Source organism: Penaeus chinensis, chromosome 40, assembly GCF_019202785.1.
Source record: "Penaeus chinensis breed Huanghai No. 1 chromosome 40, ASM1920278v2, whole genome shotgun sequence".
NCBI classification, from domain to species: Eukaryota; Metazoa; Arthropoda; class Malacostraca; order Decapoda; family Penaeidae; genus Penaeus; species Penaeus chinensis.
This window is the reverse complement of record NC_061858.1, coordinates 17,397,867-17,402,866: the sequence shown is the minus strand read 5'-3', so window position 1 is coordinate 17,402,866 and position 5,000 is coordinate 17,397,867. Positions and strand designations below refer to the sequence as shown.

The 5,000-nt window shown below is 39.3% G+C and overlaps 1 protein-coding gene across 2 annotated transcripts in view; it reads right to left on the bottom strand.

Moving 5' to 3' along the window:
* LOC125047188 (collagen alpha-1(XI) chain-like) overlaps positions 1–5,000 on the bottom strand; it is a 58,335-nt gene that overhangs the window by 45,241 nt on the left and 8,094 nt on the right. The window lies entirely within an intron of this gene.

Sequence of the window (5,000 nt, the reverse complement as noted above, 5' to 3'; positions counted from 1 at the left end):
ACATGCTAGTAGACATCTATGGCAGTTATGACCGTTACAGTCATAAAAAATATTCCCTTCCCCCATCCCTCTTTCCCCCTCCCCCCCTCCCTCTATCCCCCTCACCCCCCATCCCTCTTTCCCCCTCCCCCCATCCCTCTTCCTCCCTTACCCCCCATCCCTCTTTCCCCCTCCCCCCATCCCTCTTTACCCCTTCCCCCCTCCCTCTTTACCCCTTCCCCCCCTCCCTCTTCCCCCCCCCCCCCCTCCCTCTTCCCCCCTCCCCCCCACCCCTCTTTCCCCCTCCCCCCATCACTCTTTCCCCCTTCCCCACATCCCTCTTCCCCCCTCACCCCCATCCCTCTTTCCCACTCACCCCTCATCCCTCTATCCCCCTCCCCCCATCCCTCTTCCCCCCTCACCCCCATCCCTCTTTCTTCCTCCCCCCCCCAATCCCTCTTTCCCCCTTCCCATCCCTCTTCCCCCTCCCCCCATCCCTCTTTCCCCCTCACCCCTCATCCCTCTATCCCCCTCCCCCCATCCCTTTTTCATCTTCCCCCATCCCTCTTCCCTCTTCCCCCCTCCCCCCATCCCTCTTCCCCCCTCCTTCCCACAACAAAAAAATGATACTAATGGTTACGTTAGAATATATACATGGCTAGAATAATAAAGATAATGGTTACAGAAAAAAAAAAAAAAAATACGCATCTATATGGACGGATATATTTTTCGTAAAAAACAACATGGTTGATGCTTCAACATGTGTTTGTAATGGCAAACAACAGCTGAATAATAAGTAGGCCTATCTGTCTCGTATCGGTCATGTACGGCCTATGTGTCACGGATGAGGTATTATTTATAGATAAGGATACAAAGGTGTGTGTGTGTGTGTGTGTGTGTGTGTGTGTGTGTGTGTGTGTGTGTTTGTGTCCAAGTCCCTATAAGCATGTACGTTTGTACATGCTTCTATATTGGCGTCGTGTGTATTTAGAAGTGCGTTTACTTGTTTATATGTGTACCTGTGTACCTCTGTGAGTTTGTGTGCGTGATGCAAGACCGGCGGTGGCTTGCGTTTGTGTTGCTATCATCAAGCATCCGCGTAGTTCCTGAATCAAATGCAACTTTATGCAAATCATATCCAGGCTTACATCTGCGCAATTAACATATTCATTAATTTAGCATGTGCAAATACGGATATCATTAAAAGGCACTTGGCAGGCTTACTCTTTCATCGTTAAACAAAAACCGGATTTACAGTACAGATCTGTTCGTTAAGTTTTTTTTTTTTTTTTTTTTTTTTTTTTTAACAACAGGTGTTTTCGTGCGTGTGTCAGGCGATTCGGTTGCAGAGAATAAACTATTGACATGAATGCTGCTTGTGTGGAAAGAGAGAGTTGGGTGGAGAGAGAGAGAGAGAGAGAGAGAGAGAGAGAGAGAGAGAGAGAGAGAGAGAGAGAGAGAGAGAGAGAGAGAGAGAAGAGAGAGAGGGAGAGAGAGAGAAAAGAGAGAGAGAGATAGGAGAGAGAGAGAGAGAGAGAGAGAGAGAGAGAGAGAGAGAGAGAGAGAAAGAGAGGGAGAGAGAGAGAGAGAGAGAGAGAGTGAAAGAGACAGACAAAACAGACAAAAACAATGACAAACAAATGAGGGGGGAGGGAGGGGGGAAGGAGGGAGGGAGACAGACAAACAGACAGACAGAGACAAAAGCAAACAGAAAGAGAGAGAAGTAGATATCAACACAGCTATAGTCCCCGCGTCAGTGAGGTTGTTACTGGAAAATCTGCAGTCAGTTTGAACGGAAATTAAGTCAGCATGTGCCAATATTGAAAAGTCTTCATACATATTCGCATTATTTTATGGCTCGCCGAGGGACCGCTCTTTATATACTGGTACTGGCTGTGTATGTCTGTGTGACTGTAGTGTATCCGTAGATTCGTTCATATAGGCCTTTTTGTCATTATGTGCATGTTTTTGGAGTTGTGTGTGAGAGATGTACGTGGATATATATCAGAGCCAAGTACGTGTTATCTAAAATATTTTTCACAAAGCAGAACATTATCCTATGTATATGAAACATACTCACATTTATTTTACTAGCAGTCATAAGTCTTTTGGTATAGTTCACTTTTTTCATCTAATCTCTTCTTCGTTGTAATGACGGATATTAAACTCCCATCAATTTAGCGCGAATACCGATGACTGCCGTGATGGTAATACTTATAGACAACAAATTTCCCGTTTTTTTGGTTACGACAGTCGTAAAGAAGGAGGGAGAACTTCAGTTATATCCAAATAATCTTCGAAGACGCTTAGCTACACAGCAATACTAGATCAACTCAAAAGTCATTCTTTTAAAACAACTATTTCGATATGTTTGACAGTTATATAAAGATTCCTTTGACAAGAGCGACTCGTAACATATATTCAGAAGACCTCGGCCTGTAACAGCACACTCATTATAATTACAACACACGAGGGAAGTTAAACATAACAATTCTCATTTTAGTGCTATTAATTAATCACACTGTCCTAATACATTAAGTCCAGAATGCCATCATAAACCACATTAAATTCTCATAACTCAAGATAAAGTTGTTGGTTAAACGTTTCATTCACTGTTATCTCTAGCCATTTACGGAAATAATCTGCTTGAACTTTGATTTGTGAGACGTTTCCCAGTGAACATTGAGCTGTTTTGTTTCTGATCAATTTATGAATTAATGTATTTAGTATTTATTTTGTGTAATTTATAGATGGATATATTAATAATAAAAACCTATATAGTTACCTAGTAATCATTAACTATACGAACTGTGAACTGACTACTGAAATAGCGTAGTTTTCCTTAAACAGCTTTTAGAACATTATCCATTCAAAATTTTGTTTAAATGACTTTGTAGTTAGTGTGAATTTGTTCTCTAACCATCATCATTGTTCTGTTTTAGTATATTATTTAATCTAGTTTCTCTGACTCGAATCATATATACATATTTTGTTTTGTTTTATTTATTTATGAAATTTTATTTGAAGTTAGTACTCGTCTTCATAGCTGGTTATAGTGGCTATAAAATTTATATCACTTTTATGTATCTGTCCTTACAGATGCATAGAAAAACTAATGAATTAATAAATGAATACACAGGCAAAGGAATGGATAAATAGATAAACTGATAAATTGATAGAGACCGGTAGATAAGTAGATAAACAATCGTCTTTATCTTCCTCTCTCATACCTCATTTATCACTCATTTCTCTTCTCTTCCTTCAACGTTTTTATTTTAAAAAATACAACAACCACAGATAAACAGAAGATAAACGAAGAGAAAATGGGAAAATATACACAAAAAAGGAGGAAAAGAAAAGTTACGATAAACGATCCACGACACGGAAATAAGGTTACGAGTTCCAGCTGATATTTTTGATGGTGAGGATGACTCGGTAGTGACAGTTGTGGCGGTATGGTGTCGATTGTGAAAATGAAGGCTTTGGGTGTGATTTGATGGTGAGCGCGGTCATTGTGGCGATAGAGAGAGAAAGAGAGAATGAGAGAGACAGAGGGGGGATGGGAGGGAAGGAAGGTGGGTGAGGGAGGGAGGGAGAGAGCGGAGGGATAGAAAGAGAGAGGGAAGGAGAGAGAGAGAGAGAGAGAGAGAGAGAGAGAGAGAGAGAGAGAGAGAGAGAGAGAGAGAGAGAGAGAGAGAGAGAGAGAGAGAGAGAGAGACTGACATATTAACAGGAAGGGAGAGGAGAGGGAGGGAAGACAGAGACAGAAAGGGGGAAAGAAAGGGGAAAAATATAAAAACAGAAACAAATTAAATTAAGATGAAAAATACAAAATAAACTATATCAAACACATTACCTTTTCCCCGACAATGAAACTGACAGAAAGGAAGTGTTGATGAATGCGAATATGTAATATCTGATGTACTGCGCATCATCTGTGATAGGAGTGGCATTTCCAGTCGTAGCTGACGTCATAACAGGACTCCTAGTGACGTAAATAATCCTGATAAAATCAACTTTCATTTCATGGGCATTTTATCGGATATTACAGCCGCTTTTGATATTCTTCTATCTTTTTATTCATCTTGTTATTGATTTATCTCTCTTTTATCTATCTATTTATCTACATGTCTATCTGTCTGTATATATATATGTATGTCTGTCTATCTGTTCAAGTATCTATTTGCTTATCTCACTGTCGGTTTATCTATCTGTCTATCTATCTGTATTTAGAGTAGAGTTTCCAAAATATATTTTTTTTTTTCTTGTGATCCTCATTAACTAATTTCAATCAGATATTTATTACTGTCAGAGCATAAAGGATTCAATTAACATCCTGCATAAATTCTTTATGAACGTAATTCACTAAAATACATCATAAGAAACGTATTCCACTGATGTAAACCGGAAGTTGGATCCGATCTTGTATCACGTGACCCAGACGCCTTATGATTGGCCGGTTCCTGTCTCATATCCGTTGATCCTCGTCTCTGATTGGCTAAAGAGAAATTTTGATGAGCTGAAGGCGCCAATGGGAGGTTGGAATCTCATAAACGGAAAAAAAACGACATTTTCTCGGAGAAATGTCATTGCAAGAATAATGATGTGGAAAATAGAGAATTTGGAAACTGAGGGAGAATCCTTGAAGAATGATAATTTGGTTATTTGAAGTGCAAGTTTATAAATGTAGTTTAAGCGCTTAAAGACTAAACGATATCCTTTAAAAATCCCAGAAAAGGTGAAGAGAATGAAAACTAATAATAACAATAACCTTATAATGATATGTAAAAGAACTAAGAAAAATAATGATAACAAAAGGAAAATTACGAATCAGTCCGGAAAGGCAATTCATTCTTGAAAATCGGTATTATAGAATAAAAGAGATAAAATTCTAATCAATAAACACATACCAACAATAAAACGCCGATAGTCCTTCACAACTAAAATCTGAATTAGAGCATAACACCCTTTGAAAAGTCTCATTGAAAAGAAACACTTATTTCAAATTCGTGTGTGTAGGA